At 46.3% G+C, this 13826-nt stretch overlaps 1 long non-coding RNA gene across 1 annotated transcript in view; it reads left to right on the top strand.

The window, feature by feature from the left end:
- LOC134517972 (uncharacterized) overlaps nucleotides 1-12415 on the top strand; it is a 132512-nt gene extending 120097 nt beyond the window's left edge. The window contains exon 16 of the long non-coding RNA XR_010071783.1: nucleotides 12258-12415. This is a non-coding gene — a long non-coding RNA (uncharacterized LOC134517972). The remainder of the gene's footprint in view (nucleotides 1-12257) is intronic.
- Nucleotides 12416-13826: the final 1411 nt, after the last annotated feature.

Below are 13826 nucleotides of genomic sequence, written 5' to 3'. Positions count from 1 at the left end.
ATAAATTGTTCATTTGTATTCTTAGTGGCCAAACTAATATTCACACAAACCGTTATCCACCAGTGGTGCAGCAAAGAACAAACTCCTAACAGAAACCGTGCTGCAGTTTGTAACACTTGTGGTTTTGCCCATGTGCATTACCAATTATTGACAAAAGTGCAAGGAGCACACGTGGACGCTATAGGGAGAAGTTATTCAAGATGAAGTACCGTACTGGATCTGCATTCCCTCCACAGTCCACACACAGGCATTTCATCACACGCATGTGATAATTTTTATTTTTTTGCATTTCTGGATATAATGATGCAACAGATCTAAGCCTGTGTGATATAGTAAATAGGATGAGGATTCTGGAAAAAAAAAAAGGAGTGAAGTTCAGCTCAGTATGAAATTTCCAAAGGTTTAAACTTGGTGTGGTTTTTAATAAAGTTAGATGAACAACATATGATGCCTTGTGCTATATTAATCTTCCAGCGCTTGATGCTTCATGTGATTTTCCAGCAGCTTTCATTTATTGAATTTCCTGCTTAGATTTTTACTGAAAAGCAAGGAAGATTATGAAACATCCCCTTTTTAATTCTAATTTAATTGCATACAATTAGCTAAATACATCATTTGCTACAACTTCAGTTAATACATTGTTAAATATTATTTTTACAATAGTGTGCCAAATGACATATTAATAATATTTGGTGTCATTAGCACTAGATTACAAAAATATTTGCATACTGCTTATTAGGATGTGATATGATGCGTTTCCACATTGGTTGACTATGTAGGTGACTAAGGATTATGAAATAGTTCTCAACCCATACCCTGGATTTTAAAGCTTCCAGATTTGTTGGTTTATTTTAAAAAAGAATTAAAGTTAAGTTCCTGACGCTGTTTTTGTGGCAAGGTTTTCTAGAATAAGTGCATTCAGCCTTATTTCTGTTCAGACTACCCGTTCATAATTATACTTGGCCTGTCCCAATTCCCTGAAGTTTGGATTCTTTATTCTTCTCTATTTTTTTAGTCTGCCAAGAACGATGAGGGGAAAATTGATCCTGCCTCAGGGATGAGGGACTGGAGTAAATGACCTCTGTGGGGCCTTTCCAACCTTATTTTTCTTCGATCCTGCGTAGTCTGGAGCTGTCATGCATCCAGCCGGCTCGTGGTGGAGTTGTAGCAAACCGATGTCCACGCTTGGCTGCAGCTTCTGTGCTGAGAAAAAGAGAGCAGTGCAGCTCCAGCCATCACTCGGTGTTTCTATAGCTGTTGTGCTGGTGAGACAGGGAGATGCAAGGCTCCCTCCTGGGTCAGATGTCCTCTTGTTACTGCTGCTGCTCTGAGGGATGTAATACTGGGTTGATCCCTCAGCCTCCAGGTTTCTTGTTCAGCCCTGGGATGCTGGAGGGGGCTGCCACGGTGCCTGACTGTGCCCAGCGCCCTTCGCTGCAGGGCCTGGGACGTATGGCATTTGACAGTAATGCACTATGCTGCAATTGCCATAGCAGCCCTGAGGAGAAGGACTTGGGGGTGTTGGTGGATGAGAAGCTCAACATGAGCCGGCAATGTGTGCTCACAGCCCAGAAAGCCAACGGCATCCTGGTCTGCATCAAAACAAGTGTGGCCAGCAGGTCAAGGGAGGTGATTCTGCCCCTCTACTCTGCTCTGGGGAGATCCCACCTGGAGTCCTGTGTCCAGCTCTGGGGCCCCCAACAGAAGAAGGACACCGACTTGTTGGAATGGGTCCAGAGGAGGGCCACCAAGATGATCAGAGGGCTGGAGCACCTCTGCTGTGAAGACAGGCTGAGAGAGTTGGGGTTGTTCAGTCTGGAGAAGAGAAGGCTCCAGGGAGACTTTATAGCAGCCTTCCAGTACCTGAAGGGGGCCTACAGGAGAGATGGGGAGGGACTCTTTATGAGGGAGTGTAGTGATAGGCCGAGGGGTAATGATTTTAAACCGAAAGGGGGGAAATTTAAATTAGATATTAGTAAGAAATCCTTTACTGTGAGGGTGATGAGACACTGGAACAGGTTGCCCAGAGAAGTTGTGGATGCCCCATCCCTGGAAGTGTTCAAGACCAGGCTGGATGGTGCTTTGAGCAGCCTGGTCTAGTGGGAGGTGTCCCTGCCCATGGCAGGGGGTTGGAACTGGATGATCTTTAAGGTTTCTTCCAACCCAAACCATTCTATGTTTCTATGATTCGAACAATTCAAGGTGTTGCCTGATGTTGTGCAGCACAGGAAACCAGTGGCACTTTGTGCCGAGGTGTGCCAGCCAGAGGCATGCTGGAAACACCAGGATAACGCAAGAGGGACTTGAGGTGCCTGATTTCATCCAGGATTCGAACTTTGTCTCTCACCCTAGGGACAGCTCACTCCAGGCTTTGGTCTGGCCCAAAAGTGATGACAGGAAGCATTTGCAATCTTTGAAATGACATTTGGCTTTCCAGGGCCACCCAGTATTTGGGCTTGCCTTTCCAGGGCTACAAGTACTTCCAGGTGTTTGGGGCAGAGCCATATGTAAAAACATCCTTTTCAAGAGCAATAGCGCTCTGCCACTTGTGCTGTCTGCAGCATGGAAGCAACAACAAACAGGAAACATTGGGGATGACGGTCAGGCAGCAATATAGGTTCTAGTGGCTAATTGGAAACATCGAAGATCAATGATTAATTTAGAAAAATCCAAGTGAGATGTTACTTTAGTTGTGGTGCCAAGTTCTGGGCTGGTCTGCCCGGAGGCTGGAGCTCCTAGGTGTGCTGCGCAGATACCGCAGCTGCAGTGAAGCAGAACCACTCGGTGTTTATGGGATACTCTGACATTTGTGATTTGCTTTGAAAATAAATACAAGTAGCTGCAGCTCAAGAAATGCATGAGCTCTGCCGCAGAGCTGCCTTTTCTTTTCTCAGGGAGCCCCTCCAGTAAAAGGGGAGTTTAATCTGTGTTTTTCATGTAGTCCTTGGGCTGGATACCTGTATCTGTACTGGTGGTAACCCCAGGCAGGCCGCGAGGCGGCGAAGGCTGTTTGACGGTTGTGGGGTGTAATGATGAGCTCGGGGAGGAAGAACAATTGCTTTGGCTTTTATTGTGGCCTTCTGGATTTTTCTTCAAAAGTAAAATTCCAGGGTGCTGGTGGAAGGTTTCTTCATTTCTTTCCTTCTTTCTCTCTCTTAGTGTCTTGAGACAAAAGTGTTTAACAACAGACCTTAATAGAGTGGAAAGTAACAGCAGAGAGAGGTGAAGTGAACATGAACTAGTTTCCGCAGCCTTTGACAGCTCATCTGGTGGGAATAATGAGTAATTTATGTAGCATTCCCCACTTCAGATTATCAAGTGGCTAGACTGAAGCTGGGAAACACTCCAGGTCCAAATCAGATACAACAAAGGGGATATTTGTAGTCCTTTGTGTATTCCTTTATTGTATTCATTTTTTATTAATTTCCTGATACTGAAAGTATTTGGGGTGGGGAAGACAAGGTTTCACATCCCACACTCTGTCCTCGTGGAAGTCGCTCGGGGTGCCGTGGTCAGCACATCCGTGGCAGGTCTGCGAGGCTGCACTGTCGGCTTTGGATGAGATCCCAGCATTGGGTACTCTGCCCGGCTCTGCCGCGTAATCCATCACGTCCTGGAGCCTAAGGCTGATCGGTGGGAAGAATCTGAAGAAAGAAAGTATTTAGGTTTAGTTTTCCAGTAGGGAAGGGTCACTGTGAAGTACCACCAAACCATATGCTGGTCTACAAGCAAGTCAGTCTCCCTCTTCAGGTCTGACTGACACTCAGCTGGTTCTGGTTTGTCCCAAAAACTGGGCTGCCAGTAAGGATGACCACCTCCTCAGCAGAAAGCATGGCGAGGGCAAAACTGCAGTCCCTTTCTCTGCAGCACGTCCCTAGCTGTGTGTCTGGCAAACAGCCTCAGTTTGTAACCTGGTGGTCATACATCCAGCCCCAGTGTCACCCATAAAGTCAGCATCTCTATGGGTGCCTCCTCCTGCCCTAGGGAAGGATGAAGGTCAAAGAAGTGCTTGGGCAGGGGTATGGCTTCTCCCAGCTGGCCAGGGCATGCTGAAGACAAGTTCTCACTTTGAAGTTGTTCAAGGAAACGCAATTAAATCTCAGTAAATTCAGAAACCAGTGTTTTTCTTAAAAAGCCCCAGAAAGATACTGAGGGAGACGGTTGTCCAGATGAGTGGAGATGCTACAAGCTGCCCCACAAGCTGCTGCTCCTGAGCAGGTCATCTCAGCCCCATCCCTGCTCCTGGCACAGCTCCTCTGTCTAATGGAGACACTTACGTGGGGTGAGATGATGCTCTGTGGCCTGAACGTGCTTGGGGAGCCGGGGTGACCTGCTCAGACACCTGTTGGTCCTGCACCTGCCCGTGTCCTGCCTCCTCACCCTCTGGGAGGGTTCCTGTGGCTGGGTTTTGGTGGGGAGGAGCTGCTGGATGATTGGGCTCCTCACGTCTTTGACTTCTTCAGAGAACGTGTGAAGAAGGGCTCTGCTGATGGAGAGCAAAGAGGAGCTCAGGGGGACTCTGTGCTGCACTTCCAGCTACTGCAAGCTTTTGGGTTGTTTTTTTTGATAATGTTTGTAATTACTCCACTAATTGTGAATGTCCTTTTGTGCATTTGCCTAAAGAGAAGTGGTACACAGCAGACTGGGAAATGTCTCCTGTTCTGTAAAAGCAAACAAAAAGAACAAACAAAATCCAAATAAACCCCTAAGAGGCCTTTTTCTACTGCCACCATTCTAGTATAAAGGGTCAGGAGAGCTTCGTTAGAGGGGGGAAAAGGGATTTCAGCTTACAGTGTATTTTGGCTGTTCTGCTGCTAATGAAATCACATGCCACCCGTAACACTTAGGGGCATATTGCTTTACAGATTGCAAATAACCTTTTTGGGTAACTATTAAACAAATTTAAGTGCGTCCTAATTACATTTATTCACAGCAGCTAAAATGATTGGAAATAATGTTACTTTTCCATTGGAAATCTTTATAGCCAATTTAACATTTCCATTAGTTTCCGAACACGTATATCCTAGAAAAAAATACACCAACAAATCCTCTGAGCCCGATGCTCTCCAACTGCAATCCTTTTACACCATTGCATCTGTCTTTTGTAGACAACATCACTCACTCCGGTTTTATACCAGTGCGCTAGAAATAGAATTAGGTCTTCTACCTCCAGTCACCATTATTCGGTGTTAATCCTCTTTGGCAGAGGCTGCAGCCAGCTCGCTACCAGCAGTTGGCAGGTCACTGCGAAGCACTGGAGTTGATGTCAGTTTTAGAAGTTGAAAATGCATACGGTGTTTAACAGAGAAGTGTTATAAATTTCTCTAAAATGAGTGAGCGCACTTAAAGGCAGCTGTTAGGATGGGTCTTCTGTAGTCCCATGAGCATTTAGTAGCTGCTAAGGGAGGAAACTGAAAATGAATCATCTATTTTTTTCCATTCTCATGCCACTTTACCGTATTAGCATCTCAGTATCTCAGTTTGTCTGTAAAATGGGCAAATTACTCACCTGGACACTCCGCCACAGAGCAGTGAGGCTTATGTCATATCCTGCCATAGTAATGGTGTGGTTGTAGCAGCCTCAATCAAAAGGGCTGAAAGTATTCAAAGGAGTAATCGTTATTCTAATTTTATAAGTGGGGAAAGTGAAACAGAGAATGGCGGTGACCTGTCAGAGGGGGTGAGTGGCAGGACCCGGGCTTCCTGAGGGTCCCTGCCTCTCCCGCGGGGCATCAGGTACCACGTCAGGGCAAGCAGCAGGGATACAGGCGTAACACAGGAGTCTTCATGCACATCTTGAATTACTATGGGTTTGTACACAGCATAGAGCTGTAGGATATCGGCTTGCCTGTGTGCAGGGGTAGCTGCTGCAGACCCTTCTCGGGGGGTTTGCAGGTGAGATCAACCGTATTCTCCTTGCAGGATCGGGGCTGGTCCTGTCTGTTCTTGTAAGAAGAGAAATATCCGTAGTTCTCCCCTCTAGTAATCAATATTAAGAATTTCATAATGCAGTTGCTTATGTACTCTTCCTTGCACCTTGTTCTCCTTGTATCAATATAAATCTACATTTTCTCTCCTTTTAAGCAAAAGGCTAGTATTTCTTTTCATCCCACACAAACTAAACCTAGAATACCTGCAGTTAGCTTAAACACCGCTAACAAAACCTTTATGTTTTGCAAAGAGTTGGAGGCAAGATGATGTAAAGTGACTCATGGTTTATACACAAGTATATGAAAGCCGAACTAGCCTTTTGATAGCTATGGATAATTCTTTCTGTCCCATAAAGACTGGTAGTTCATACTGTTTTTCGTATTTTAGTTGCTGGGATTTCATACCGATTATGGTACTTATTTGAAATAACAAGCTATGTGAGTCCATCCAGTTCCTAAGAACCCCATTGCCACTGTTCATTACGAGCTACGATTAGTGACAGGATTACATTGTTAATGTCCGCAGGTATTCTGAATATTAGACCCGTCTCTTGTGTGTAGTTCTCCCTTCTAGTTACCTGGGAGTTGTCTGCTTGTATTCCCTCACCTCAAATCTTAACCAACCAGAAATTATACACTTGTAAAACAGGCGTGCTGTTCTGTTGCAGTGAAGCAATGGCTTTGCTCTCAGTCCTCTTTTTGTGCGTTATTAAAAAGAAAAGTTTCTCTACATACAGCATGAGTGCTGTTGCTGATTAAAAGTTTGTGTTAGATTTTGAATTTAGTCCTCGGCACAAGGGTGAAGGTTAAGTTTGCTGACAGCTGGAGGTGAGAGAGGAGGACACAGTGATGGGCCTTGGTATCCATCTAGAAAAGGATTGGGTGGCGGACTAGAATTTGGTCTCTGTTTGGTCTCCAGAAGACTGAGTTTTATTTGCTAGTGAAAGCTGGTGTTGGCTTAGACCATGTTCAGGTGCTCGGTTGAATTTTTGGCCAACTTGTGATGTAGATCTGCTGTTCCAATTCATCTGTAACATCCCTGTTTTCCCATTTTCCCTAATTTTCCCATTAGCCTGTACTTTCATTTTAAAACCTCATATATTTAAATGGGGGGTACAGCCAATACTTATGGATCTAGTTCCAAATTCTACAAGGAGAAGCCGTCAATAGCCCGGTTTGCTGTGGCTCCTTGAAAATGTAGGACAGCCCACACAATCATGCAACAGCCACAAAGGCTTGTTAAACAGCAAGGACTTGTGGTCCCAGAGATTTGGTAGTAGGTTAATTCAGATTAGAAACGCTTTGGGGTTTTAGCTGTAAGATGCGTCTATTGGAGCATGGAGTGGTTGCCTTTCTCTTTAATGCAGTCTTCGGGAATTTGTGCAGTGCCCCATACATACCTGCACAGTGCGATGGGTAGAACAGTCTCTCGGTGGAGCCCTGTAATACTGGTTTTGGAGTATGATAGCAAGGCACTTGCCACGCTTGTAGTACAGTACTCAAAGGTTCAAGCTGTGTCTGTCACTAGAATTTACTTCCATGGGAAAGCGAGATGCAGATAATCTAAACAGGACACTTGCAGCAGATTTCAGTCCCTATATCGCTGCAGGAAAAAGACAGCCCCAGTTAAAGTGGAAAGAAGCCCTCATTCTGAGCCCCATATTAACGTGTTTTTCATTTCTGTCTTTCCAAGTTGACCAAAGTGAAACCAATCTGCCTCAGATTTCATAGTCAAGATTTTGTGCCAAGATTATATATAAAGTGGGTCAGCTATTTAGAGCTGGTAATTTATGTGAATACAGGATTTGTACCGATTTGTTGTTATCTAAAATGACTAATGTTTCATAAAAACAAATTTCTGCTTGTGGATTGCTCTGAGTGTGGCAAAATACTGCATTTGTACTAGCGTGTCACTCTCCGGCGCTGCTCGTGGGTGACTGGTCCCTTCAGCCAGGCGGGCCTGTCTCCCTGCTTGGACACTGGTGGTCGAGGCGCAGAAAGGTCCTTGATCTGCTTACAAGAGTGGTCCTTGAAACACTCCAGGAAAGAGTGGGAGTCATTTCTGGAATGAAGGAGGAGCTAAGCTAGCTGCCCTAAAGCATTTGTAGGAGATTTAATGTTGTTTGGAAAAAGCCTCTAACCTTTTTAATATATATTTGCAACCATAAAACCCCCTGAAACTTTCTCGGGGCAGGAGGCAGCTGATCATCAGGCTTGTACGCATGTTGAACTGATGAGTGTAATAATGATGGGGGTAATGGGTACATTGAATTCATCATTAATATCTCACCTAGGTGAGAGTCACCATAGCTTTGGTCATCTTGCACGCCCCTGGCATTGCCTGGGACCTGAGCAGGAGCCCACCAGGCAGGGGACTACAGGGAATGTCCCCCCTGCTATGCTTCCCACCCATGAGTGGTCCGTCCTCTCTCCATCTCCCTTTCTTCGCCTTTCCACCCTGGCAGCAAAGCCCTTTGCTGTGGGCCGAAGGTGTTTCCCTGCGGAGGGAACAGGTCCCTTGCAGCCCCTGTTGTAGAGGGCACCCTTACTGCCTGGGGTGGTCTGCAGGAGACTCCAATAAGTGGGCCGTGGCAGAGCATCAAGAAGCAGATGGGTGCACACTAAAAGCAAAGGGCTATTTGGCATGTAGTCATTAGCCGTTGCCGAGTGCATTAGTCCTCTTATGTCTTTCAGAAAGTTATCATTTTGTAACAGAAAATTGCTATTTCATTCCAAGTAGACTTAATTTCTATAAAAAGAATAAACCCCCTTAATTAGGGTTAGGAAGAAGCAGAATATCATGTGCTTCATAGGAAGGGCAGTAGCTGCCAAGCTCACAGAAGGGGACGGGATGGGGAAGGGGCACTGGGGCCGGCTGTGGCATGGTGCAGAGCATGGCCCTGCACCAGGGTGGCTGCATGGGGGAAACCCGCAGCCCAGGGGGTTTGGGGGTGGACAGTTGCTGCCCGGTGCTGCTGAGATGGCCTGAGCAGGGACGAGGAGCTCTTGGCCTCTTCTGGCAGCAAAGCTTTCATCTTCATGTGCTGAAATCCCTGTGCCGCATCAGCCTTCCCCCTCCTGTTCCAGAAAACTCTGCTTTTTGCCAGTGGACTGGGGTGGGTATTGTGCAGATTTGTCTCTGTCAGAAAAAGAAATTTGGATCATTTATGTTCAGTTTGTGTGACTTTGGGGCTGGCTCAGCTACTGATACCCTGATCCTTCTTTTATTGCTAGCATCGTGTTGCAAGTGACCACCGGTAGCATGTCATTTGTTGGCTTCCTCTTCATTCAACATACTCTAGTTAATTAAATGACACTTTCGTGTATTTGGTAAAGTCCTTTAATTACTGTACACCTCAAGCTGAGATCAGATGGAGTGGGCTGTCTCTGGTGACAGCAGAGCCTGTTAAGTGGAACACTGAGGAGGGGGACGTGAATGGTGAGGAGAGTGTGAACTGCTCAGGTGCGGCGGGACAGGGACCGACAACATGCGGCACCAATTCATTATCAGCCATCACCACCTAGTGGCAAAAAGGCTCCGTCTGGATTCATCTGCCAATTTAGGTCTCTTTCAAGGCTTTTTTTTTTTTTTTCCCTAAAGAACTAATTTTCGGATAGGATACACATTTGCTGGACTGATTCTGGGCTCCCAGTGGCTTTTATGACAACGTGAAATTTCCTTCTCTGCAGGGAACCACTTCTGCTTCATCTGAACTGACTCATACACGTTGACTCCTAAACACCTTGACTGCGTACACAGATAAAATTAAAGTGTTTTGGCTTTTGCCCAGGAGGTAAACAGACCTTTTACACCACCCAGATTCACACATAATATAGCCCCAATCCTGAAATCCAAGGAGATGGGGATCTGTGATGTAGGTTTTCATCTACTTACAACACAAGAATAGAAACCCCTGTCCCTAAAATAAAAAATAATCTGGTTCTGATAGGTCCTTTGATTGTGTACCCTAAAAAGCAGGGGTAGGAATACTATATGATATTGAGGTGGGATGGGCACCTCCATTTCCTTGTTAACAAATGGTTAACAAAACGAAGAAGTTACTGAAGCCCACTAAAAGGATAGATGGGAATAGAAACTATATTGCTGTCCTCGTCCCTTCTTTAGCACATGCCATGTTAATCTGTTTCTACTGCATCAGTTGTGTCTTCCTTTTCACTCTCCCCACCCACGCTTCTGGAAACTTAAACTTCTGCCTGTCTCCTGGCAAATGTCCTCCTGCTTCACTTGGACGCAGGCTTTTGCCTTCTGCCTGTTGCCCTCAGCTGCCCCCCTCAGAGGGGAGTCTGCAGGTGAAATCTAGGTAATGTCTGTTAACAACATTTTCTTCAGATAAAGACTCTACAATAAAACTCATTCCTGACAGCTCGGTGTGCTCGCCACAGCAATTAAATTAACAAAGGAGTTACGGCTCCTTCATTATAGTTGTGACTATCCTTTTAATTTCATGATTTATTAATGGATAAAATGTTTGGCGCCCTTAAGAGTTACATCATCAGGGTGTTTGCTGGGAGAGAGGGCTCCTGCTGCCCTTTCTCTGAACTAGTCTCCCAGCATGGTTGAAATACTCCTTTGCCTGTGAGGGACCAGAGAAGGGCAGGATGAGCTTGCATGTGTCCACAAACTGCCCTTTGAGATGGTCCCTCCATGCCTTTAAACCCTGTTTTCAAAGCTGCTGTGCGCGATAGAGTTTTTCCACATATCCCCATGCCTTCCATCACCTCAAATCTTTTGTAGGGTTGGTGGGGAGCCTAGGCAGGCCTGGGAAGTGTGCAGCCACAGGTGCGCTGAGGACCAGAGAGTCATGGCTCTTGGTGCAGAAATGGGTTCAGTTCCTGTAAATCCGAATAGCTTCGGCTACTGTCACCAGGCTTTGGGTGATGCCTGATCCATCCCTTGGTTCCTCAGGCTAATCCCCCGCGAAGGGCCTCTGCCCGGGGGTGGCCCCGGCGCAGCTTGGCACAAACACCACGGCATACCCTGGCGGCATGCAAAACTGGTGACTTTCACGTGCTCCTCTTAAACAGGTGCCCGCACAAAGCTTCAGAGGGTGGGATAATTAAACCATGTCATTTTTAGGAGGTCATCTCTATAGCCTGGACCTTGGGACGGCTGGTAGGCCAAGCAGGCTGACACAGAAACAATTAAAGGCTCACTGGTGGGTGAGTTTCTTAGTGTAAGCCTTATGGATTTGTGGTAATGCTAGTCCAAGATAAAAAATTTCAGTTTTTCGGGCTGTTTTTTCTTCCCTGTGAGAAAAAAATTTAAAAATCTTTTCTGAGCCTACGATTTTCGGCAAGGGGGAAAAACTTCTGAAAATTTGCTACAGATGAATATGTTCTGTGATGCCAAAGGTGATCAGAGGGCTGGAGCACCTCTCCTATGAGGACAGACTGATAGAGTTGGGGTTGTTCAGCCTGGAGAAGAGAAGGCTCCGGGGAGACTTTATAGCAGCCTTCCAGTACCTGAAGGGGGCCTACAGGAGAGATGGGGAGGGACTCTTTATCAGGGAATGGAGCGACAGGACACGGGGTAATGGTTTTAAACTGAAAGGGGGGAGATTTAGATTAGATATTAGGAAGAAACTCTCTACTGTGAGGGTGGTGAGACACTGTAACAGGTTGCCCAGAGAAGCTGTGGATGCCCCATCCCTGGAAGTGTTCAAGGCCAGGCTGGATAGTGCTTTGAGCAGCCTGGTCTAGTGGGAGGTGTCCCTGCCCAGGGCAGGGGGGTTGGAATTAGGTGATCTTTAAGGTCCCTTCTAACTCTATCCATTCTATGATTTTCAGTGGCAGGTGTATATACAATTCATGGACTGGCTTGTTGGTAGTTTTATTTTGAAAAGTTTCTTTTGGGGTTTCTATCTAGCAGTGATATAATCTTGATGAAGAGTAAAATCAGAACAAAACCAGCCTTCTTTCAGTTGTTTTCTTGACCCTCTCCTAGTGTGCACACCTGAGCTGTAGTTGGCATGTATATGTGTGTGCATTTCATTTGTATGTATGCATGTTGTTCAAATGACCAATTTTCAGCCTCCCCTCTCTTACAAAAATAGCCCCAACAGTGCTGGCTGGTGGGAGATCAGAAATCCTTTTGGGAGCTGAGGTCTGTGACACCTGCCTGAACTGTACTTCAGTGAAGGGCAGTTACCGTATGTGTAATATTCTTACGAAAATACATCCAAAGCGTAGGACGCCTGGCCCAGTCTGCCCTCATTCTCCAGCTGAGGGGCGATGGGCTGCAGATGTCTTCTCAGAAACACACACCTTTGACCTTTCCTTGTTGCTCCACCGTCCATTTGCAAACAGGCATGAGAAGCATGAATGGCGACAGGCGGGCTTGCCACCCCGGGCAATGTAAAGCTGGCAGAACAAGTGGGATGCAGGAGCAAAAGCCCGACTGGTCCAGAGAGGCAGCTGCAGCAGAGAGCACCAGAGCACCAACTCTGCACACTTGTAAAAGACAAGGCCTTTTTCATCCCAGCGCATCCAGCCTGCACGCGAGCCTTCGAGTTTTCGTTCAGGTAATTGATGCCGACCACGCACCTGCACGCTGCAAGGTCAGGATCCCTTGTACTGCACGCAGCTGTATATTCGCACTATGCCTTTTGTCCATATGGCCCAAACGTGCATTTAGTCTAAAAACAAGACCGCTGCCTGGCATCTGCTCCCCAGACTGTCTTAAAAATACATGTAGGTGTAGTCATGGCTGGAATAGATAGGTTGAGCTTTGCCGGGATGTGGATAAATGCCAATATTATGCACGTGCGGTGTCATATGTAGTGCTCCGTCTCCTCTGTCCACCTGGTGAGGGGCAAGTGAAGCAGCTGTGCTGTGCACAGATGGATAATCTGCCATTTTAGTGCCAGCAGTTGCCCCTGGCCCGCCAAAGAAAGCCTTTTGCGAGTGTCTCTGGTGTGATGCAGTGACTTACCAGCAGGCCAAGGCCCAGGAAAGGTGCTTGCTGCGTGAGAGAAGCTGTTGAAGGTACAGAGTTGGCAGAAAGAAGAGGGAGGGAGCTTGGGAAATAGACAGAAAAGATCAACAAAGTAATGTACAGGAAAGCATTGCTGTGGGAACCGGCTGACGGTCAGCCGGGATAAAGTCCCGGCAGAATGGCTGCCGATCACCAAGCAGAGACGGGAGAAGGCAGGTACCAAAAGCACACAGAAACCCCCCTGCTGACAGCACCCCCTTAGCACAGTTACCCACCGCAACCCAATAAACTATGGTTTGAACAATTACTGTGGACAGAGTTTGGGCAATTTCTTAGAAGCCCTGGTCTTAAAGTCTTTTACTTTGAAACTAGTAATTAGGCTTCAAAGCACGTGTCTGAAGTGTGATTTAAGGACTGAATGTGTCAGGCCATCTATATTTTGATGTTTTGTAGGTCAAAGCCTCCGAGAAACAGCAGGCAGTAGCAAGTCCCCCATCCTTTCACTGCTGCCGTATGTGTAACTCTGGTTTTCCCTCACCTCACACCAGCACAGGGTAAATTCCTCCAACCCGTCACATTTATCTTTGAAAGTGACTTCTCAAGCAAGTGGAGGATCTCTCTACCTCTTTCTTTCTCCCTCTCAGCTCAGAAGAGCCTCTTCCTCTTTCATAACATCGTAATGAACCAGAAATCTGTTGTATGTATTTTTTTCCATGATTTTATGAAAAATTCAAGACAACTTTTACCTGCCCGCAGTGTCTGATGCTAGGGCAGACAGTGAGGGGGAAAAGGCTTGTAAAGCCAGTGACTGCCATTTAACTTGTGTTGCTTGTTTCTCCCTCTCCTCGGAGAGATGTACAAATGAAAATTCAAGAGACCAGAATAAAAAAAGTGCGGCTAGAGAGAGCGTGGCATTAGCAACAAAATGGGAAAGGACATTT

This window comes from Chroicocephalus ridibundus, chromosome 6 (assembly GCF_963924245.1).
Source record: "Chroicocephalus ridibundus chromosome 6, bChrRid1.1, whole genome shotgun sequence".
NCBI lineage: Eukaryota > Metazoa > Chordata > Aves > Charadriiformes > Laridae > Chroicocephalus > Chroicocephalus ridibundus.
This window is presented reverse-complemented; position numbering and strand designations above follow the sequence as displayed.